Genomic DNA, 25,657 nt, shown 5'->3' with positions numbered 1-25,657 from the left:
AATTTCTTTTGTTTAGGATATTTATCACAAAAACAGAAAAAAATTGCTAGGAGATATCTAAAGACAAGGTGTCATCAGAAGACAGGCTTCTGTCTGATGGGAACATTGAAACATTCAAGACGCCCCTCAGTACCACAAGAGTCCTCAAAGTCATGAAGCTTACCTCCCACTCATCACCATCTACAGCCCTATAAGAGATAGTTCACCCTCTCATTTTCAATCTTTGTCTCAGTTGCTCCTGACTCTGTCCTGGGCATAAGAGACTGGAGCAGTGTAATCATGTGCATGAGTAGGACAAGCCATTCAGTTGTTCATCTGTTCATGGATAGGCATAATAGCCAGGTCTTATATAAATGCATCACCTCTCATCATGAACCATCTTCATTCACCTTCATTCAACACCCTTTGCTTCTAAAGAATTAATACAATAGTACTATTAATATAGTTCTTCCTTGTGCTTGTTTTGTATCACATTATACACATTTTGTCATTTAACCTTTCCAAGAATGTAGTACGCATCATGCTACTTCCTTGTAAAGGGAGAAACTAAGGCTCAGAGAAGTTGTGTTTCTTACCCAGCTAACCACAGACACCAAGTTAAGAAAAAGAGCCCAAATTTGAACTTTGAGGCTTTTTGTTGTTATTATTTTTGTTGTTTTGTTTTGTTTCTAATAAAAAATCTGATGTTCCTTTGGCTGGGAGATAGCTTAATTGTTTCACTGCAAGCATGCAGATCTGAGTTCAAGGACGTAAACCTACATTTTAAAAGTCAGTCATGGTAAGACATGCTTGTAGTTATATTGCTGCAAAGATGGAGTTGTTGAATTTGTGTGGCTTACTGGTTAGCCAGCTTAATGGAGAAAAAAATGCCTGAGATTGACCATTGGATTCAACACACATGTGCACACATGTGATAGTACACTCATGGACACAGAACACATATGAACAAACAAACCCTGTGTCTCTATTTTGCATTGTACTATGTCTTAGGTATTGTACATTTCTGCTGAAATTTCTGCTGAAATTTCAGCACAGCACTATTATACTTCCCCACCCTCTTTACTTCCAGCTTCAATTTTCCATGGTGAATGAGCCCTAGATTAAATGAAAGGCGTACGTATTTATAACATTCCCCCTTGCTGTAGAAAATATCTAACAGAAGCGCAAGATAAAGAAGAAAGGATTTACTTTTGCCCTTGGTATTGGAGGTTTGAGTCCATCATGGAAAGAATGCCATGGAGGAGCAGAGCAGTGCACATCATGACAGCTGGGAAACAAAGAAACAGATGAGAATCTGGGACTAGGAATAACCTTTACTGCTCCATCCTCATTGTGACCTTATTCTTCAAATTAGATTCCAGCTCCTAAAGTTGCCACAACCTCACCAAATGGAAACAACAGCTAAATGTTAAAAACTTAACAATTGAACCTGTGACAAACAATTCAATGCTCCAATCAACATAATCCAGGTAACTCTTTCATAGATATTTGAGTATTACATTTTATCTCTGATGCCTACTCTAGTAGAAAACTGGCTATTTTTAGAAAAAATGATTGGTTTGAAATGATACCTTGTAAGGAGGGGGAGTCACAAGGATTTATGAAAATCTTTCTGCCATAGAACACATAGTGCATAGGCCAATATGGATTGTTATGTCTTTGAAATTCAGAAAGTGGGTCAGTGACCACAGCAGAAGTCCATGAACCTGACTTGCAGAACACAGACATTTAGAAAGCCAGGCATAGCATCATTAAGGGGCCAGCACTGAGTCATCCCAGAGTTCTGAATACATCCTTTTATGTCATCTACTTAGTCAACCTTGTAAATAGACAGAAATAATTCAGAAGCTTATCACAAGCTGGAAGCAGAATATCAGACATGCCACATTCCTTCCTGGAGATTCTTCAATAAACTCCTTTTGTTTAAAATTCCAAGAATCTAAAAGCCTCCTAAGTCATAGGATTTATCCTCCAAGCCAGTCATATAGCATGTCTCTAGGAGTTTTATCTTCCCTGGGTTGGGCCCTGGCTCCCTCTCTAAGATGAGTAGCTCTGCTAGCTTGTCTCCCAAGGCATCAGTACCCTGTGTTTTTAGCCAAAGTCCAATAGCCCTGATTCATTTCGGGCCTAGCCCAGGAAAACAATGAACTCATGAAAACAAGGAAACAAAAACAACTAACTTATAAACAGGGTGCTTTTCCACTGTGCTTCTGGGTTTTTTTTTCCATTCCATTCAGCCAGGATACGTATTGGTGCTCAGTTCCTAAGTAAAGAGGCATTTTCTTCTCACGAATGACCCATGTCTGGTGTCTGTCTTCTTGGTAACATTGAGGGCATGGGCACTGTCAAGTGGAGGCCTCACTGAGATCAGGAAAGAAAGGAGTCCCTACAGGACCACCCCAGAAGGCTGGCCAACAGGTAAGGAGAAAAGGGTACATTGAAGATGGGCACCACCAGCTCAAATCTACTGGTTGTAGACCATCTGGTGGATTTATTAAAACAGCAAGGAACTGGCATTAAGATAAAAACAGTCAAAGAGATTATTAAAACCTTGGAAAAGACCAGTCCTTAGTTTATCCACTTGGGAGGACTTAATATTCCCAATTGGAAAGAAGTTAATGCTGATTTGCAAAAAAAAAGGCTTCAAAAGGAGGTTCCAAAGATTTTCCCTATAGCAACATTTTCTTTGTGGAGGCAAGTAAAGGATGCTTTATTAAATGAAAATGCAAAAGTGAAAAAACAGATGGTTGAAATTAATCAAACTTATGAAACCTCACAGGATGATTGTTCTAGGAAGTCTTTACAGGCATTTGAGGACTCTTCAGATGAATTCTCCTCCTTGGATGAGGAAAAAGAGATTAGAGAAGGAAATAGAAGGATTGTCTAAGAAAGTTAAAGAGTATAAGGGGAAGGTAAAGAAGGACTTCCTAAAACTAATCCCTTATACCCTGATTTCGAAAAATTGGCTTTAGCTCCTTTGGAGAGTGTTTCTGGGGGTGGGGTAGTGTATCCTGTTTTTGAGACTCAGAACCCCCAAGGACAGCTGGTAAGGGAATATACTCCCCTTACTTTTAAAAACATAAGACAACTAAAGGAGGCAGTGATTGCTTATGGGCCTCATATTCCCTTCACTGGTGCTGTTTTTGAATCTTTGGCAATTTTAAATTGTACTCCCTCTGATTGACAACAGTTATGCAGAGCAGTGTTTTCTGGTGAAGACTACCTTATGTGGAGGGCAGAATACCAAGAACAATGTACTCAGATAGCCCAAAGAAATACTGCTGGTGGATTTCCACAAATCTAGATACACTTACCAGCACTGAACCATATACTACCTTGGCTGCAAATTGTGTATGATCCTGCTGTGTATGTACAGATTGAAACAGCAGCTCCCCATGCTTAGAAGACACTTCCTAACAAAGCTGCTGGAGAACAGCTCTATAAGATTTTACAAGGTCACCATTCCAAGAATTTTTTAGATAGGCTTATTCAATTAGCTAGCAGAATATTTGGGATGCAGATACTGTCATGCATAGTTAAACAATTAGCATTTGAAAATGCCAATAAGTACTGTAAAGATACTATAAGACCTCATAAGGCTAAAAGTTTGAATGATTATATTAGGATGTATAAGGAAATAGAAGGAAACTATTTTATACAACAGGTTATTGCTTCCACCATGAGAGGAAGCCCTGGAGGTGCTAACCAGGAGAGAGTCCAACCAAAGTCATGTTTTGGATGTGGACAACTGGGACACTTCTGTAGGAATTGTCCTAAGGAGAGGCCACAGGGTGGGGCCCATACTCCTAGATTATGCCCACATTGCCGTGATGGTCATCATTGGGGAAAGGAATGACACTCAAGGGCTGATTTTGAAAGCAGTCCTCACCCGCAATCAGGAAACAGGGCATGGGGTCCGCTCCAGACCCCTCAAGCCAGGGTGTACAGAGCCATGGATACCCCTGTGACTCGCCCTATCCAGTTTGTACCATAAAAAAATCCTTTCATATCCAAGACCTGTCTGATGTACCTCAGGAAGCCCAGGATTGGACCTCTGAGTTTCCTCTCAAGCAGTACTGACTCCACAAATGGGACCATAAGCCCTAAGTATGGATGTTTATGGGCCACTCTCTAAAGGAAGCATTAGCCTCATATTAGGAAGGAGTAGTGCCCTAATGAGGGGCATAAGAATTTTACCTGCAGTCATAGATGCTGATTATTCTGGAGAACTTAAAATTATGGTTAGTGCAGAATGTGGAGTTGTTGTTATTCCTCAGGGGGATAGAATAGCTCAATTGATTTTATTACCCAAGCTTCCTACCAATAATCGCATCCTTAAATCAGAAAGAGGGAAAGGAGGATCCATAGGTAGCAGTGTTTTCTGGGTGTCTATGTTGGAAAGATGGATTACTTTAACATTAGAATTTGAAGGAAAAGCATAGGTTGTATTGTTGGATGTCTGGACAGACACATCAGTATTATCCAAATCCTGTTGGCCTAAATCATGGCCATTGGAAAGATCACCAACAGAATTACAAGGTGTAAGAATTGAAACTTCACTGGACTGCAGCAGCAAACTCTTAAGATGGGAAGATGATGAGAGTCAAGTAGGGTTTTTTTAGACACTTTGTTTTGGACTATATCCCTATTCATTTTGGGGGAGCTGAATATACTACATGATATGGGAGCTGAATTACTACCCAACCCATCCAACATATGCTGCACAAGCAGAGATTTGCTCGAGGGAAAGGCCTAGGAAAATATTTACAAGAAGATCCTCAACCCATATTTGATAAAGACCTTATGACCTGAGATAGCCAAGATAAAATGGGATTAGGAAATTGATCATGAGGGTTGCCTCAAACTGGATTGCTATGGGGATTCCTTGTTCTGCGGGATGAGTAGAGTTCTGGTCAGGTGGGCAAAGAGTTCGACGGGAAATGACAAACAGAGACAACACAGGGAATCTGAGTGTATTTGCACAAAGTAAAAATCAGGCTTATATAGTATACAGAAACAGCATGAATGACAGAAATCATGTAGGCAGGTGGCAGCCACATCAAAGTCAGTAAAATCAAGCAGCCAGGTGTGAATGGTTCCTTCAGAGGAGCAGTGGTGGTGTTCTTTCCTTCTAGGCTATCTTGGCAACCCCAGGCTAATCCTCTGGGCCTGGTTGGAGGCAAGAACCAAGAGGTCCCATTCTAGCAGCTCCTGAGAATGCTCTTAGCTTTAACATAGGCAATTAGTGATGGAAACCATTCAACTTCTCTAGTATGTAAAGCAATTCTGCAGTGTGTGTGTGGCTGCTCTGAGAATTTTAATATCACTTTATTTATAGTAAACATTAATGTTTGATCTTCTATCTCTAACTCTGGAGACACCCTGTCTGATGAAGTAGCTTCCTTGTGGAAATTCCAAGCCAACATTAGCTTGGAATTCAATTAGGATCATTGAAACACTGTGGAGGCCAGGAAACAATGTTCAATCTTAACTTAGCTATTCATGAATCATTTCTTGGGGCAACTTTATGCCTGAATAATAAAGAAAGCACATTGACTGTTACAAAGTCTAATCTAGAACACATCTGAGTTAGGAGATGCCAAAGAATGAATTCCAGGAGGCTAGCTAGCTTCATTTGAAGCTATACACCTCAGATCCACGAACAAGCTTTCAGTCCTGACATGTGTAATTTACTGGAGTGACAAGTGGGGGTGGCAGAGGGTCACTGCTGAATCACCTCCTACTTTAAAACCCATAGCTATCTCTTAGAAAAGTGATTATCTGGTGTGGTTGGAGCAGTGCCCCTCTCTTCAGAAAAACTGGAGACTGAACATAAACTTGTACAAGAACAATTACAAGCAGGGCATATTGTCTCTTCCACTTCTCCTTGGGATATACCCATTTTTATTATCAAGAAAAAGTCTGGCAGATGGAGACTATTACAGGATTTGGGAGAAGTTAATATAACCATGATGCTTATGGGCGCTACTCAGCCAGGTCTACCAATGCCAACTGCCATTCCTAAACATTGGTCTATGTTGATTATAGACCTGAACGAGTGTTTTTTTTTTACTATCCTATTACATCCTAACGATTGTGTGCACTTTGCCTTTAGTGTTCCTTCCATTAATTTTAAAGAACCATTTGAAAGATATCATTGGGTAGTCTTACTAAAATATATGGCTAATAGCCTTACTATATGTCAAGTTTATGTATCATTGGTCATTAAACCTATTAGGAATAAGTTTAAAATTTTGTGTATCATTCACTATATGGATGATATTTTGCTTGCAGCAGAAAGAGAAGAATTAGTTTTTACAAGTTTACAGTGAGTTGCAAGAAACTTGGTAAAGCATGTTTGGTCTTTGTACCAGAAAAAGTACAGAAGATCTATCCTTATTCATATATAGGTCAGCAAATGTTACGAATGACCTGTATCTGTGTTTTCTTTAAAATCCTCAGGTCTTTGCCCATTTCTTGGTAACATTGATGGCAAAGGATTAAATGGAAACATCAGAAGCTAGAAGTATAAAGGACATTCACATTAAGCTAACCCAGCCTTCAGAAGGCAAGAGCTGTTGAGCTGACACAGGGAAGTGAGAAGGAGCCAATGGAGTAGTGAATGAAAATCAAGAATGAATCAATGCTGGGAGAGGCATAGGAGCAGAAAGAAACAAGGTGTAAGATATGTCCATTCTTCATCTCCTTTAAATACCTACCATGGGGCAATGGTAGGAGGGAAAGGTTGACCTTGTTGAAGCACAATCTGCAAAGACCCAGCAACATGTATGAGAGCCAGGAAGCATACACATGGAACCCAAGAACAAGAGCTTAATACATGATAAGTTTACTATATGCTCATCCAATAACTGTTGAGTTCACTCAAGTTAAGGAAAATCTCTCTCCCTCTCTCTCTCTGTCTCTCTCTCTCTCCTTCTCCCTCTCTCTGTCTTTGTCTCTGTCTCTGTCTTTCTCTCTCTCTCTCTCTCTCTCTCTCTCTCTCTCTCTCTCTCTCTCTCTTTGTGTGTGTGTATTCATACATGTACACATATGGAATATGCATGTGCAGGTCAAAGGGCACACTTACATGTCATTCATCAGGTACCAGGCACTTTGAGACAGGGTGTCTCATTGACCTAGAGTTCAACAAGTAGCCTAGGCTAGTGGACAGAAAGCTCTAGGGGTCTGCCTGTCTCTGTTTCTCATATGCTGAGATTGGAATTGCATGTCCCCATACCCAGGTTTTTATATGAGTACTGAAGAAAGAACCCATGTCCTCAGGCTTTTACAGCAAGCATTTTATCAGTTGACCTCTTTCCCCAGCTACCAGTTAAGAAACTCTTTATAATATTTCAGTGTAGTAGGTATATTTGTTTCTTTATGGGGAAACAGGGACCTGGACATATTAAGGAAACATTCAAATGTCACCCTGCTGAGAGGTATCAGAACTCAGTTCCAAGGAACATATTCCTTTTCTCTATGACTTTGATGCCAAATTCTGAAGACACAAGCCAACCTCCTTATAGAGCACCGGGCTGAAAATATATAGAAGTGCAAAAGGGAAGAAGTGTCCCCCTAGCAAAAGTAAATGACTGCAAAGGATCAAAATTCTGTCAAGCCCTCATGCTACAGAATCATAGACCATGATATATGACCTGTCAGCTGTTATCACCTATACCTGCCCAGCACTCATCTCTTCGCAGTAACTAGCCAACTGTTACCCAGCTCCCACAGGCATAGCTGCCTTGGCTGTGATTATCATCAGCCACTTTGACTCCTTTAGTGGAGGGAAGGCCCTACTCACATTCGCATCACTTCATTGAAACTACTACTCTACTAGTTTTCTGTTGCTATGATCAAAGCAATCTGACCAAAAGCAATTTATAAATGAAACGGTTTGTTTCGTTGTAAAGATTAATCCACCATTGAAGGATACTAAGATAAAAACAAAAGGCAGTAAGTTGAAACAAAAACTATGAAAGAATGCTATTTACAGACCCACTCACTGACTCATGCTCAGCTTGTTTTATTATTATGGCCATGGCCCACCTGTCTGGATATGACACTTCTACAGTGGGCCTGTGCCTTCTCACATGATTCATGAATCAAAATGACATTGCACAGCCATGATCACAGGACAGTTTGATCATGACAATTCAGATTGGGTCTCTCTCTTAGTAGAAGAGTCTAGGCTGTGTCAAATTGAAAATAAAAAGTAGCCAGAACACAAACCAAACAAAAAATCAAATATCATGTCCTGAAAAGAGGCTTCCTATTCCCTGCATAATATTGAGAAGGTTCTTCTTTTTTTTAACACATGGTCATATGAATCACATGTTTGCCTCAAAATCACTATATAACTGAATGTCACCTTGAACTTCTTATATTGCAGTCTCCACATCCATCATACTGGGATTAAAAGTATTCACAGGCATGCCATGTTTATCCAAGTTCATCAAGCCCAAAGCTTGATGCATGCTAAGGAGGCAGTTGACCAGCTGAGCAACATTCCAAGCCTGAGGAAGTATTCCTGTTACTTTGCACCATCTATTCTTACTGAGTAAAGTGAATCTCACCAGAAGATTAGAGTGGGCACCTGAATATCTCAGGACAGCACACAGGAATACAACATATTCAATCATATTTAGAAGCATACATCTGCTTCTGCTAAGTTCATTGTAAAATTGTCCCTCTGTGTTCATACCTACAAAAGCCTAGTGGCACTATTTAGTATGGAAATTGCATACCTGCAAAACACCTGCCTTAAGTTATGAAATGCTAAAAGAATCCAGAGTATTCTGTTATCCTTACAAGCAGAAATAGGATTCCCAACAGACCTAGTATGACAAAATTAATGGATTGGAAAGCAAGACTCTAAAGTACAAGCTCTCAAAATTACAAAGGCTGGCAGACTCACAGAATTCATCTCTTAGGTCAGTGATAGAGTATGAGGGATATAAAGCAGCCAGGAGGACTTTGACAAGGAGCAAAGTGAGGACAGAAGAGCAGAATCCAAAAAAGACAACTGGTTAACCCAAATAACTTTCTCCAAGGAGATACAACTCTATTTTCAATGGGAAGTTTCTTTGTATTTCAGTATAATAAATAGTATTTACAGAAACAGAATCCACAAAAACACAAATTCCATAATGAGAAAGCAAAACAACAGAATTGTATCTAGATCTCCTGTTTGATGGTTAAGTCATTTTATATTGAATTCAGGTTTCATGGACCATTAGAGATCTGGGGGAAGAATTCTCAGAACAATTCTGAACTAATGAGTGTTTTGCAAATTGTTTTTCTAACACATTTTTTTATCTCCTCAGAATAATAACAACCTTTGGTTTATGGAATTTGTTCCTACTTTTGAGAAAAACAGAAGCTATTTTAATTGAACCTAGTGTATTTTCATTAGTAGATGTTGGTGTTTTGTGTCTTTGAGATGCATTTTGGACATTGACAAGCAAATGGTGCTATCAGTCAAACTATTATAGTCTCCTACACCTGTCTCTACACATCTTTTAAGTAGTTTTGACAAATAATCCCTTGCCTCCCTGATAAATATGTGGGTGTACTTTTGTGGATACAACAGCTGAAGGGAAACAGAACTGACAGAATAGTCTATGTCATCTACAAATTCCCTTCTCCAGAGACACCTCGAGAAAGAAGAACCCAGTATTCCAGCAAAATAAGCTGTCTTCCTTACCAGTAACACAGATAATCAAAACAGCAGACCTTTCTTTGACTTACATAGCAAATTCATTTTGGTAATTTCCACTACAGCCATAAGAAAATGATGTTAATCAGTTATTTATAAGTCTTGTTAGAAAAATCAAGTTAAGATGTGGCTAGGAAAACCACTCTTACTCATCTCTTGTAACAAATTTGCCTTAACTACAGAGGTGCATACTTCATTTATAAACATATGGCTCTAGGAGGTATATTAGTTACTGTTTTTTTTCTTTTGCTCTCACAAAATAAATCTGACAAAAATAACTTCAGAAAGAAAAGTCTTATATTGGGTCAAAATTTAAAAGTGCAGTCTGTTTTTGCCTAGAAGTTACAAAGGAAGGACCTTAAGGACCTTACTCACATTTAAATTGTAGTCAGGAGAATAAAAGTAACTAATGCTAACATTAAGGTCCTTTTCCTCTGTTTCTTCAGTCTGAGATCCCTGCACATTGGATGGTGCCATCTACGTTTGGGGTGAGGCTTCCATGCTCAGTGAAAAAAAACAAGACAGAGGAAGACATGTGTTTCTAAACTGATTATAATCACCTGACATTGAGAGTGAAAGGTAGCCATTACAGAAACAATTTGTCTGAATTTTCATCATTCAGAGGTGTTTCTCCCTTCAATGAAAGAACCCAATGTTTATTTCTTAAAATCAACATATGAGACTTATTGCCTGAGTTTTCTTCTTACACTGAATGTTGTTTTAGGTCCCCAGGCCACAGCAAAATAAAAACTGATACTCCAGTTACTAATGATACTACCTTCTCATGTGTGGATACAAATAAATAAATAAATAAATAAATAAATAAATAAATATATAATGGCAAGTGACAGTAAGTTCCTTGAAAAAATTAACTATCAGAGAGAAGAACATGGTGGCCCGACAGAAGCTACAGCTCTTCCCTACTTCACAATTCCTAGGAGGTACAAAGAAAGAAATTAATGCCCAGAATAAAAAATGCAATATGAAGAGAAAGTGGAAAAGAAGTGAAGAGAAAGAAGGAAAATGGAAAGAAAATGGAAACAGAGAGGAAACAGGAGAAAAGAAAAATACTGAGAACCAATTTCCTCCCAACTAAAATATTTCATCTAAGAGAGAGAGCATTAAACCACTTCATAAATCACAAGAAGTTTCTAAACCTCATAAGATTAATGAAGCCCTCCCACAGTGCTACATGAGGTGAGGATTGCTAGGGACAAGAGATACTGACCTGCTGGTCTTCCTGTAAGATGTGCAGGGAGTTCTAGGGATGCAGTGTTTGTGAACTGTTATCGAAACTGGTGTGGTCTTTTCAGAGTTGTACCTTCCTTTGAATCATAGTCCTGTAAATAATCCCAAATAAACTCAATTTGTCAAGTTGGAATAGGGAGAGAAAGAGAGAGAGAGACAGAGACAGAGACAGAGACAATCACAGAGACAGACACAGAGAGGAAGAGACAGGCAAATACAGAGATATACACAGAAAGAGAGAGACAGAGACAGACAGAGAGGAAGAGACAGGCAGAGACACACACACACACATAGAGAGAGACAGAGAGAGAGAGAAAGAGAGAGAGAGAGAAAGAGAGAACATGCACAAAGACCTTGATAGATACACTAAATAACTAGTACTCAGTCTTCAAAGCAATAAAAAGCCATTGGTTTGACTTAGAATGTGATGAGGAAGGTCCTCATGGCATTTGAATAAAACGAAGTTTTGCAGCACAGCAAGAGTAAGAGGGAACAGACAATGGAACAACTTCTGTGGTCATCCCTGATACTGAAAGGTCCTATGACCCAGAAGAGCACACTTCATAGGAGATATGTGTTATAATTAAGATACTTGGAAAACCTTCCAAAAAGAAATGAAAATTTACTCAATGCAAAGTAAAGAGAGAGGTAATAAGGAGGTAAGTAACATCTTCCACCACGCTATCAATTGGTGGTGGGAGAGCAATTCTCCTTGAGAAAAAAAAAATCATGACATAAAAGAGATTTCTAGCAGGGCAGGTTAGTTATGCTAAGGTCTCTCCAGCTCTGGCTCTTACAGTATATCCACTCCTTCTCCTGCTATAGTTCTCTAACTTTGGCGGAGGTTGATACTCTTCACCATTTTTAGGAAGGAAAGTCAGGTTCTTTAGGAAGAGAGAAGGCCAAGTTGAGCTATAAAATCTTTGAGCCTAATGTACTTATGTTTTACCTCTCCTGTTATACCATCCTTTATATCTCCTCCAGGGTGCGAGCACTTCTAAAATAACGGTATGCTTTTGGGAGAAGTCCAATTTACTCAAAATTTAGTCTAAGTAAAAGAAGCAGAGGTATGCACAGCGGTTTTTTCCCTTATATCTATAATAAAAATTTCTTCTCAATCATACCTAAGAGCAGCCATTTCCTCATTTTTCATGCAATGGTATGAAGGTTGAAAAGGAGGCAAGAGTGCTAACACTCACCCTCATTTTCTAGATTTCTGAGAGTTGTCAAAGCTGTGTGAAATTTGTTTCTGTAAGACAAGTTTTCATTCAGACTAGCATCAAACTTTCAGATAATTTCTCCTCAGATTCCTAGCAAAAGCTCTAATTCTTGGGGATGATTATTTCAATAATCTGATATCTAAAGGGAGGAACAGAAGGACTCTTTAAGATATCTTAATTCCTAACAATACAGTACCATTCCTTGTTTTCTTCAAAAACAAAAAGGTGCATATGGGAGGAAGGAAGGAGGGCCAGGAATCCTTTGCTCTCAGACTCTAGAGCTACAGACACACCCAAGCACTTGCCTCCCTGGCACTTGAACACGTGGCTTTGTTTGATTATTGGTTAAGTTGCTCCTGCTGTAAAGATGATTAATGACATGAGTGCTGGCAGCACAAACAGAAGAGGCTGTGAGCATGGATAGCTGAAAGTAGTTCTCTCAAATTATTTTCATTAAAGTTGAAAAGGAATTCCCAGGACACTGTGTCTTTAGTATCTCTTGACTGTCATAGAAATTAGACTTACATTAACTGTTACAGAATGTTTCCATGCCACCTTAACACTGTGCCATCCAAAATATGCCCTTTGATCTCAAGCTAGAGTCACCTTGGGAGACTCAATGCCAGTACAGGCCTTAAGAGTATACCCTTTCACTGCTAGGGCTTCCACTTTTCTAAGACCTCAGGAAATCAATGTGGGTAAAGCACTGCATAGTAGGCTAACAGGAATCCTGACACATGTCTCTCTGAAACGTGCCCACAGGAGGTTGCTTAGCTTCTACCAAAGCAGCAACTAAGAATAACTTAGTCCACCAGCAGCCTTTCTTGAATCAACTCAATTTAAATCATAGCCACTTGGAATTAGAAAATGAGGGGGATTGGCTCTTAATTGGCTTTTGTGTTAAATCAATGGTGAACTGCTGGCGAGCCGGCTGGAAGAAAACTGTATTTGTTTTTACTGAGATGTGAAATAGTTCTTTTCATTCTTTTACAGGAGAAAGAGAAGAAATCAACAATATTTCAAGTGGAGCAGTATGAATAAAAGAAAAGGTAGAGGGAATAGTAAATATTCTATCTAGTTTGAAAAGAGTAATTTATTGTAACCTCTATTAATTATGAATTATTATTCTAGCTATTATTGGAAATTGCTGTCAACTGCTAAACTACCATGTTGCAGTCACTCTATTAAGAAGAAATGAATTGACTCAGCATAGCTCAAGCTAATTTTGCTTTTGAATATTTTTGGTGGGGGCTTTGCACAGCAGAGAAGTTCCAGCCTACTCTGAAGAGATTAGTGGTCACCCTCAAGGGACAGCAATGCATCCATCAGAGCACATCTTCACAGCACATAGCAGCATGAAAAATTCACAAATGAACACAGTCTTGCCAACAGGGAGCTGAAGTCCTCCTTATTAATACCAAGTAGAACAGGCAGGCTATACCTCAGTTGGTAGTGTGTCCTCCAAGCATGCATGAAGCCCCTGGTTCTCTCCATGTGAACCTGGCCTACTGGTGCATATTTATCATGCCAGCATGAGCGAGGTAGAACAGGAATATCAGAAGTTCCAGGTCACTTTCATCTTCATAGTGAGTTCAAGAATGGCTGAGAATGCATGAAACTGTCTGCAAAATGTATGTTTCGAGAGAGGGTGCGATGGAAAGAATTTTTTTTTGAATACTAAGATAGAAATTTTTCTGCTGAGGGTGGCTTTGTTATTACACCTACATATCCCATCTCTTCCTCTTTCTTCAAAAGTACAGAAGAATGAATGGAAAAATCTGACTGAACTTCCCATGTTTTCTGACCCTTGAAAAATTAAATGTTCTCCAGCCAAAAAAAAAAAAAGAGGAAAAAAAGAAAAGAAAAGAAAACTGGAAGGTGGTGAGAGCAGGGCTAGTTGATAGATCTAGCTTGAAGTCATCTGAGGGACTGTCAGTAACTAATTCCTACTTGAAGATTTGTTAGAAAACCTCAAGTAGCTGTGCACATCAGGCCTGTTCTCACATGAAATAAGACAGGCCCTTATTATTATTATTATTATTATTATTATTATTATTATTAATATTAACAGTGTAATAATCAGCACATTACTACTGTAACTGCGCTGAAGAGGTGTGTGATCATGTGTTTCAGTTTTCCTATATTGTATATTACACATTAAACATCTCTCCATTCGTATGGAATATATTCTAAAGATAGACAACATACAAACCCACTTGACTTTCGACAACCAGAACAATGACTCCCCTGGACTGGGATTTCCCCAGGAATCTCCTGCTGTGGGAAATAAAAATAAATGATGAAGCCTAGCTTCAGCCAGAGGGCATCTTATTTAATGGGAAAATGTTTTACACAGTTCTAACAAGATGTATAACTACCCTGCAGGACTGACTGGAGTCCAAGGCAGTGATGGATCAATGATGGGTGGGACCATGACTGCTTAGTAGGGCATACCTCTAACTTTCTATTTAAACCTAATAAGCCCATGCCAGGACCTAGAGATGGACCTGAGGATGAGTAACCTTTCTTATTTGTTTCTCTTCTCAGTGTTACCAAATTGAATTAATTTCTTTTTTCTCCTTTTCCCCATACTTGGGTATGTAATTGGCCTATTGAACATGAGTGACTAAATCTCCCTTGCTAGTACCAGGGACTAGTTTCTGATCCTTAACTCTAGTAACATCAGGGTCAGAGTGCTTGTTGGCCCTAAGAATTCATTTACTGGGAAATAACATGCTTCAGATGTGGTAATCATAAATCTTATATATGGTTGTTTAAATACTAGTAATAAGTTTATTTCCACTGATTTGTTTTAAATTTTATGAAATGACTGCTAGAAAGCATAAGAGTGTGCTTGCACTGTAGTCACACTGGCCAGCTGACAACTATCCCATAAGCACATTTCCTCAATTTTCTAGAAAATGTCATTCTACTTTTGCAAATGAGTGAAGTGGATAAAAATATATATTAATTGATTCTTACATAGAGTACTGCATCAAAAATCCACAGAGAACCACATTCACAGAAATATCAGATCATATTGTTAAACTGGTCTATTCATTGTTAGTTATTGTTAATCTCTTATTGTGCATAATTTATAAACTGAGTTTCATTATAGTATGTAGATATATTAGAGAACTTTTCACATATTTTTATATATAGGGCTGAGATTTTCCAACTTGGAAATTGCCTTCCATACATGAGGACCAAGGTGTAATCACAGAACTGTTTCAGGTATTGATCTGAACCCAGAGAGCACCTGCGAAGAATTTCTGGCTATCGCATCCTAGAACAAAGTATTGCATGAAAGGCTTATAGATAGTGATAGAGCTGGACACCATTTATTACAAAGGATGCAGGTGCACTCCTGAGAAGTGGGGTAGAGAGCCAGAAAAGGTTAAAGGCTCAGTGATGCTCAGCCAAGAGAGTAATGATCCTTTATGGTCATTTCCTTTGCTGGTGTTTGGATAATGTGGGCTTTTCCTGTGAATCCTGTCCTTGGTATTCCATAATCAGTATTCTCCAGCCGTTCTTTTATATGTTAATCTTGATACCACCCCACAATCATAGTCTTCTGTCACAGTACTACACAGAAAATGTTATATTTTTTTTATACATGTACATGAAAGACTGGTGTTACTCATGATTTCTATTCAGGGACACCATTCTTAGAAATAATTCATGAGGAAAGCACAGAATGAATGTGAGTTTTTACAGAACTGGGGATTCTGTTAGTAGTAGTAGAAGATGTAGTAGAGATAGAATACAACACACTTTTGCTGAAGAGACATTGTCTGGGACATACATTGGGTCAATAAGGAATTGTAGTAATGACAGGAGGGCTCTGCTATTATTTATATTGGAATATAATTCTCAGCTCTCACATCCAAGGTCCATATTAAAAAGTATGACTTCCAGTACTATGTAACCATTTTCTTACCTAGTCAATTACATCATTCTACTAATAAACCTAGTTGTAGCCACTTTTTTATTACTATTTACAAATTAGTATATATTTATATATAATATCTTATAACTTAACTATTATACATTGATTCTCAAAAAAGCTACCACCTCTGCTTTCTCATTCTTCCTCCCTAAAATAGATAGACAGATAGAAATAGGTCTGTGTGTGTGTGTGCGTGTGTGTGTGCGTGTGTGTGTGTGTCTGAGTATATGCTGGGGAATGTTCTAGACCACAGGCCATCAAGAATATACACGATGCTTGAGACCCCTGCAATCATGGAACCTAGAGTGTGGTGTAAAGTAGAATCAATCAGGATGTGTTCAGCAGAAGGAAACCATGTTTCTAATGCTTGAGGTTTCAGTCTACTGTGTTGCTAACCATAACAAAATGTCCAGAGAGACAAAACTCCAGTTGTCAGTTCCAGAGATGTGCTCTGATTCTCAGTTTCTTCTGTTGCTTTTGTAGAAGTAGATCCATATCTATAATACATAGATAGTAGTAGATATTACTCTTGGTATACAGTCTCTAAAAAGGTGTTCCTCAGCCAGTGAGGTGACTCAGGATGTAAGGGCAATTGCTGTCAAGCCTAGTAAACTGAACACATAGTTAAAGGACAGAATTTATAATTCTAGGCTGCTCTTCTGACATCCACATGCATACCATGTGATGCACACATATGCCAAGCAAAGCACACAAACACGTAGATATACACACATACATACACACACACATACAGAGAGAGAGAGAGAGAGAGAGAGAGAGACATCCACATGCATACCATGTGATGCACACATATGCCAAGCAAAGCACACAAACATGTAGATATACACACATACATACACACACACACACACACACACACAGAGAGAGAGAGAGAGAGAGAGAGAGAGAGAGAGAGAGAGAGAGAGAGAGAGAGAGAGACGGTAGAAAGTTGCCACACTAATCCCAGTAGAATCTGTGTGACAAGTTCCACAAATTGTGGCAAAAACTTCAAAAGAAGGAGGTCTCCTAGAACAGGTTGTGTCACGTTTGCCCAGAACAAAATATTGAGCAGTAGTTCTCATGGCAATTTTATCTGTTTTATTTTCTTTTATTCCTTTTCTTATTATATGTTCCTGATAGCCTAGGCTACGATTCTAAGCTAGAAAAATGGGTAAGAAACCATCCCCTGAAATGGGATCACTAACCATGACCTTACCTCTGAGAAAACCAGCACTTTACTTCAAAAATCATTTATAAAATTACATAATAGTATTATGATAGATACAAACTTTCCCAACAATAAAATTTCATGTGGTTGCACATATGTCATCAGAAGTGGGCTTTGGTATGTGGTAAAGAGAGCCTTCCATAAAAAGAATGAAAATAGTTTAAATTTATGTTTTGAAGATTTACAAAAAATCAGGCACTAGATGTTAAACAATAACTGACCATAAAAATTTATTAACCTGCTCTAGGAAATATGCCATTAGCCTTGGTTGACTGCCCCACTGAATGCACCCTTTCCAAGTTGTAATACTTGGATGATTCTTATTGTGTCAAATAACAATGATGTTACCTTTTCTATGTGTGATTGCTTTACTGAATACATCTTTTTAGAGTTGTACTACTTGGATGATTTTTGTGCTTTACTGTGCCAAATGATGTTATCTGTTCTATTCATGATTGTTTCCCTGAATAAATCTTTTCAGAAATGTAATACTTGTTTTTTATACATAAAAACCCTTGCTTGAGAGCTGCAAAATACATTCAGATTCAAACTGCCTCTGTGTGTGTTTGTTTGTCACTGCTGAATCCTTATCCACCTAGCCTTCAAGGACCCTCATCCCAGGGACCCCCCATAACTGACTGGGGTGGTCCATGGCAGAAAGCAATTAAATTCTATTTTCTAGTTTGGTAGAGAAAAATTATTTCTTTATATACATTTGAACTATGACTATGCCTCATTTCTAACTCAGCTGTCTTAGTCTAAATCCGGCTCTTGATGCTGTACCTGCATCCTTCATTATATTAGGAAGCCAAAAGACAGAGACAGTGTATCGTCTTAGTCACCAATGTCTCCTCTATGCCTAACACAGGGTCTAGTACATTTACAAATTAAATCTTACCAAATTAAAAAATATCAGAAAGCCAAATCTAAAGGACAATAAATATGTGTTCCTAAATCAACAGCAAAGTGTAAGTTTGGATTTGCATAGCTAATGAAAATGAAGAATTGGTTTCTGCACACCAAGGAAGTTTGCTGCAGTTTTGTAACTACTGAACACTATTTTCACCAACTGTACCCCAAATCTAGCACCAAGCATCTTGGAAGAAAAGCTAACACGAAGGGCAATCTTTCCTCACCTCACAGTTTCCTTCCTAAAATTCTACATGGATGTTCATTCTCAAGCAAGAACTAAAATTGCTGAATTCTCCTCGTCTTTGTTCAATAGGTTCCATGTCTGCAATTCATCCTCTTTCTGTGTCTCTATCTGTCTCTGTCTTTCTGTCTCTCTGTCTGTCTCTCTCTGTCTGTCTGTCTCTCTCTGTCTGTCTCTCTCTTTCTCTCTGTCTCTCTCTCTCTCTCACTCTTTTTCTCCTAATAATTCCCATTAACCCTAGCTACCCTCCTACACTACAACTAGAATCTTTGCAAGTCAACCCAAGAACATTTCTACAAACTATTGGGAAAGTAGTGGCATGTTGTCTTTTACTTTAAATAGGTAGAATTTCATGTATTCCAGGTTGGCTTCAAGTTCAATGTAACTTGAATGGACTTTGAACTCTTGCTTCTCCTGTATCTGCTTGTAGAGTACAGAAATTAGAGTCACTTTTGCATGCTGCCCTGTTCAAACGGATGGAATCCCTGGCTTCTTGCAAACTCAGTAAGTGCTCCATCAACAGCACAACATTTGTATCAATCAATTTTAGAGCCTCTCAGTTTTCAGTGGGAATAAGAACAGACAGATTTTGTAGAAAGTAGACATGTCCCAGAACTGTACTTGACCAGTTATGAAGTGTCAGTGCCACAGTTATAGACTGTATGCATATTCACATGAACCTGCATACACAGAGAGAACACTGTGACTGGTATGTGCACAAAATCAAGGAAGTGTAAGAAATGTGCTTAGCACACAGAAGAATAGTCATACATGGTATAAGAGGGGTGGATAGGGCCAACAGTAGAATTCTAGAGAATAAGACTTTAACTGAGGAAAGCAAGCATATGAGTACAGAGTCACACACAAACACAAGAACCCTGATGCCATAGAGAAGCTCAGATGGATGGGACATGCAAGGGACAACTATCATTAAGATCAGAGTTCTTGTTAGCCAAGGCAGGAGTCCTGGCAGTACAATTCCTGAAAGATTTGTGGTCAAAAGATGTCATAGATGTCCCATGAGAATAAGTCAATTAATATCTCTATTAGCTAGTGCTGCCATAACAGATCAATGTAGTAGGAGACTTTGGATATTTGTTGGGTTAATTTGTTCTGGATACTCTGATGGAAGATTGTCCCTGTCTGTCCTGGCTTCTAGAGCTGATAGCAGTCTTTGGTTGCCCTTGGAATTTAGCTTCATTGCCAGAAACTATGCCAGGAATACCTGTGCATGTTATTGGGGGGAACTCTCCACATATAAATTCTTGCCTGGATCTATGAGCTGTAGCTCCTTTATAAGGAGGGCTTCTGAGGAAGGTTTTCATCTAGGAAATCACAGGGTCACAGCCTATTCTTCATATGGAGCTGTCTCAACAATGGAAATACCATATTTTTTTGACATTAGTATATTTCAGTGCCTGCTTGCTGGTTAGGTCTTTTGTGATCCCAAAAGGGAGACTGTATTTTTCTTTCTTACTGCTTGAAAAAGAAAAGTCAGGAGGATAAGACAATGTGTCTGAACCAGGGATTTACCTAGATGGTGAGACCTTATCTGTGCCACATGTTTTTAAGAAGGTGGTATTTAGGCTACTTAAAGCCACTAAACAGTCGTCCTCAGTTCCAGAGATCACCTCACGTATACAAAAAGCATTGGGTAGACTCCACCTCAACAATTATGATTTCCAAGACAAAACCTGCTAATGTGTTGGGAAAGCCAGTGCTCTCCAGCCACCATGTAAAAGCATGTACATACAGTGGGTTGTTCCAGGAATTTCTTTCTATGGAAGTTCAGTTCTAAATGAAATATTTATTTAATAGTAGGTTTTTCTAACATTTGTCTTATCCTAGCTACACTGGATTCTTGAGTACAGTAGGGGTGAGGTTCCTTTCATATAAAAACACTCTACGAGCAATGGCTGGCTTGGAGTAAGCCCTAACTACATTTCTAAGTCAAATAAATAAATGAATAAATAAATAAGTAAGCGAGGAGGTGGGACATTATGCAGCCTGTTGATAGGGTGTCAAGGCTGAGATTTGGGTAGCTGGAGAGATAACTTGTTCAGTAAAGTGTTTCCTGCAGAAGCATATGGGACTGAGCTTGATTCCCTGCACCATACATTATAAAACTAGGATTGGTAGCATGCACTTTTCATCTCAGTGTTGGGGAGGTATAGACTGAAAAATCTATTGCGCTCTCTTGACATCTAAGCAAGCGTAATCATTGAATTATACATGAAAGGCCCTGTCTTAAAAACAAAAACAAAAATTATAAATAATTAAAAATAAAAATAAAAGAATGACATATTTGCTAGTTCCTAAGGAAAGACCTGAATATCTATACTATATTCAAATGCACTGACACCCAGAAACACACATATACCTGAGGTACACACACACACACACACACACACACACACACAGAGACACACACACACAAACACACACAGACACACAAATTTCAGATATGTGCAGAGAAGTTCAAATGTAAAATATGTGCCATATTCATCCTCATCTTGGTATCTCTTCAGCATCTTCAACAAGATTTATTAGCTTTTGCATCGAAATCTCATCCTGTTAGCAATACCCACAGTGGCCTGTAGTATGCCTCTCGGGCTCAGCACTCATGGCCGCAGCCATGGTGCACTCCACTGCTGCATGACTCCCTGGAGCTAGAAATACAGAGAGTTGTAACCTACTCGACATGGGTACAAGAAAAACAGGAAGTCCTCTTAGCCACTGAGCCACCTCCAACCCTTCCAAGTGCCATATATAATAAAATGCCACAAATCTAACTGTCTAAATCTCACTTTTTCCTGAGTTTCACTTCTCATATGACAGTATCAAGGTATATGAGCACAGAGAGGTTGAACTGAGATGGACTAAAAGAGAGAAACAATGCCAGAATTTGAAAAGAAAATACCAGAAGATGTATTTTCACTGTTCTCACTAGCTATTTCATATTGACTCCATGCTGAAGTGAAAGTATTTGGAAATATGATAAACTATTAAATATGTTTTAAAGCTCACTTTATATGTTTTCATTTTTATCTGCCTAATATAGCTGGTGAATTTTAAAGATTTATATATGGCCCATGCTGTGGTTATATAGTCATTAAATTCCCAAAACCCACTGTCGTCTTCCTTGAACTTCCTCTTTCTCCACTGGCATGTCGGAGACACCTCAACCTCTCAGGAGAAATATATGTAGCTCTCACTCTTCCCCTCATTACATCTAGTACAAATGTCAGTATCCCCCTTATTTTTCCGCAGTTCCACTAGTTACTGAACTACGATCTGATGAATAAAATCATAAATTATCTTTTGCAAGTCATACTAATTAATCCTTTAACGCATAGACTGGCTATGAGCACTTGCGGGAATTTTACTAGGAAGATTTGAGACATCTACCTACCACAGTTTGAGAGCTTACCAAAGAGCAAAAATTTGCTTTCATCCAAGTCCATCTAGGTCATCAAATGAGCTTGTAGTATTTGCTTGCAGTAGCATAGGTAGGGGTTACTTACAGGAAGACTGGTAACTCACAGGGAAAAGAATCACTGAAAACCCCACCCCAACCTAGGTGACAACTCGTGACAGCTGCATACCTGGAGATCCTGGCACAACCCATAAATAGATAAGTCAATCAGAGTCTCTTCTCTCTAGGAATTATTATTGTTTACATAACCCTTGGATAGGGGTTGGGAAAAATCTTGTGAATCTTATATATTTTATGAGCTTCTTAAACCCTGTAACTTTACGTTCTGAGACTTGTATGTTTCGTTTGCTTCCTGAGATTTATTGGCCTCTTTCCCTACTCGGGAGAAGATATTTCCATTGGGAAATAACTTCATAGTAGCACCTGTCTCATGTTCTGCCACTCAGCTTCCAGGGACCATTATACTCACTGTAGATGATAGCACTCAAGACATTGGTCTCCCATTGTCTCCCTCAACTCACATCCTTCATGTCAAAGCAAAATAGACTTTTCTATCAGTAAGTCCAATTCTGACAAAAATTGTAATACCACCAATTGCTCTTAAAATTCATGTTCTGACCACAGCACACAAAGTCCTACTGTAGTCTTGACTCCTGTTGGGCCCTCTACTTTCATGACTTACTTTGTATCTCTTCCCAGCACTTGTCACACCAACTTCAGGGTTACTCTATCTTTTGATCAATGTATTTGCTCTTTCTTCCATCTGAATTGAACTTTCCATGTTACATCACAATATCATGACTCATTTTAGAGGGTCTCCTTGATGTCCTATCTAAAACACAAGCTACCTATGGCTGTCAATCATAGCATCCCATTCTTCCTTTACTAGTCCTATCACTTATAAGTTTGTCTGTATATCTGTGGTTATCACACTTAAAAGGTGATCATTCACTACTTAACACTTGTGCCTGTTATTTTTCCCATGCCACATTTTATATCATCCCAGCTAACATAGGTACGCATGTGGATAGCTCCATGACAAGACTCCCAGAGATTTCTTTTCCAGTGTTTAGGAGAGTGTCCTGTGCATGTTGGACAAGTACTTCACCACTGAACTATAGTCTGATGCCTTTTCTTTATTTAAATACAGGGACTCCCTATATCAGACTGGCCTCAAATATAATATCATCTGCCTCTGTCTTCCACATAGCTGAGAGTAGAGGGCAATGCCATCATTCCCAGCTTCAAGTTCTATCTCTCTTATTAATATTTATACACACACACACACACACACACACACACACACACACACACGGGGTGGGGGATAAACTGCTATAAAGTTGCCTTTTATTTTAGTTTCTTGTAATTATTACAGGAGATACATACAGGAGTACTTGGAGAATTCATATTGAATCCAATTTGTGTGCTGGTAGCTCATGTCATGTACAGTTCTTAGAGCTTGGTGGTTGTCTCAAGGCACATTTTCTTAGGGTTTCATATTGATTAGTGTCAACACTGTCCTGCTTCTTGGGTTTTCAGTGTTCTCCTTCATCTTGATGACCAACATATATACATATATATATCTCGGTAAAGCTACACCTGAAGAAAAAGACAAAATATGTGTGAAGAGTGAAGCCTTACCTACATTCTTGCCACTCTCATCTTCTGGATCAACACTGACTGAGGTTAACAGTATTCCTACAACTGAAGTCCAGGAAGTAGCTTTCTTTCCTCATAAGAAATTCTTCTTTCTTGACACTTCTGCCCCCTTGTGCAACTGCTCTTTGCAACCAAAAGTCCTTCCTAATGCAGACACCCGGGATGAAGGAATCAAAGACTCCCAGCTTCCCATGCTGGTCAAGGTCTCAGTTTTGCAAAATGTATGTGACCTCTTCCCTGAATGATCCCATAGTCAGAAAATGAATAACTGAGGTTTGGATTCAGTCAGTAGAGTGCTTGCCTTGTAATCTGGAGAACCTCAGTTCAATTTACTAAAACCTGCTTTTAAAGGCTAGGCATGTTATGTCTACTTATAATCCCAGCACTTGGGAGGTGGACACAGGAGGATCCGAGTACTCAGTGTACAGCCAATATAGTATATTTGATGAGCTCCCATCCTACACACAGACCTTGTCTTTAAAAAAAAAAAAGTAAGTGTCCCTGGAAAATGACAGCTAATATTATCCTCTGGCCTACATGTAGGCATGAATATATTTAAGGATACATGTGTACCTGCATACATGCACAGAGGGAGAGGGAAGGGAAGGGACAGGGACAGAAACTGAGACAGAGACACAATGAATAAAATGAGTTACTCTTTGCAAAAATTCTGGCTCTTAGCATGACTTCGGAATGGGTATACACTTCCTCATTTTTGTAGAATGCTTTGTTCCTGGAAGACTTTGTTTGGGTCTTTGGGGAAAACGACATGAAAAATTCATGTATAGTTTAGTTTATGTAGCAGGCAGCTTCCGCAAATCTGCGTCTGATTCACATATTTTACAAATTGAATCCCATTTCCCCACTAGATATGGCTATCCTTCCCTCTATAATGTAGCTCCAATTAGCAGGAGGAAACTGTGACCCAAGCTCTACAATTCTATCCTTCCCAAGAGGCTCATCAAACAATTATCAGAATTTCCATTCAGAACCTATTATGTGCAAGACATTGTTAATGATCAGTAAAGAAAATAGGCAGTATACCACAGGCACTAGGGGAAGCTGCTATCTGAATCCTCCACAAAACCATGCAAATATAAACACTCTTATTTATATCCTTTTAAATTCAGATTTTCCTCTATTAGGATTTTCCCAAAGAGGTATCTGTTAGTTCTGTGCAGGTAAACTAGGATACCATAGAAATGGAAAGGCATAAAAGATTGTTTAGAAATGTAAGGACATCTATGAATCCTCTACAACCCTTATGATTTTGGTGAGCAATAATTGGTACTATCCATGACATGTTCTGAGTTGGGAAAAGTTCAAATAACACACCAATCTGTAGCTCTGGGGGAAAAAAAGCATACGAAGGAAAAGGCAAGGACATCCTATACAAAACAGCTTATAAGAACTTAATTTTCTTTTGTGCCCAAAAGGAATTCATGCGACTGAGGGAACTCCAAATCAGCCTCCAATATCTCTGTGTTCTAAACTTCTTCCAGTTCTGCCTTAATGTTTTCAGTGGCATCAAACTGGCATTGTGACCTACCTCAGCAGCGGCTACCCAGCTTCCGAAGAAAGTACTTGAGATTAGTTATTTACGCATGGTCATCTGGACACCCAGGGATCCTGAGCATCTCAAAGAAGACTAAGAAGTGCCAACAGATAAATATTGGATACACCAAGGACAGCATACTTGAGATTTGTTGTGTGTTTGCAAACACCAGGAATGAACTAATGCCTCCTGAATAAAGCAAAAGAGAATCATGTTTTGTGATGAAAACTATTTAAGATATTAATATGTAGAGTAATTAATATGTAAGGAAAAAGAGGCCAAGGAAGGTTACAGGCAGTAGGGTGGTCTTCTTTTCTTTTTGATTCAGGAGCCATACCAGACACTCAGCTGCAATTTTCTTGGTGCATCTATACCTCTGTACTTCCTCAGAAGGCTGACCTTCTTGCTGCCCAGTACATGGAGACAAACATCCTCAAAGTCTACATTTTACCCTCAAGCTACCTGGAGAGATGTTGTCTTTCTCTAGGGCC

General features: G+C 38.9%; 1 long non-coding RNA gene across 1 annotated transcript; it reads left to right on the top strand.

Moving 5' to 3' along the window:
* The first annotated feature begins 10,207 nt into the window (after nt 1-10,207).
* On the top strand, nt 10,208-25,379 carry LOC116069891. Its single transcript, XR_004110199.1, has 4 exons — nt 10,208-10,297; nt 13,180-13,235; nt 18,947-19,020; nt 25,048-25,379. It is a non-coding gene; the product is annotated as an uncharacterized LOC116069891 (long non-coding RNA).
* The last annotated feature ends 278 nt before the right edge of the window (nt 25,380-25,657 follow it).

This window comes from Mastomys coucha, unplaced genomic scaffold, assembly GCF_008632895.1.
Source record: "Mastomys coucha isolate ucsf_1 unplaced genomic scaffold, UCSF_Mcou_1 pScaffold1, whole genome shotgun sequence".
Lineage (NCBI taxonomy): Eukaryota > Metazoa > Chordata > Mammalia > Rodentia > Muridae > Mastomys > Mastomys coucha.
Note: the sequence above shows the minus strand (reverse complement) of the source record. Positions and strands in the feature narration are given on the sequence as shown.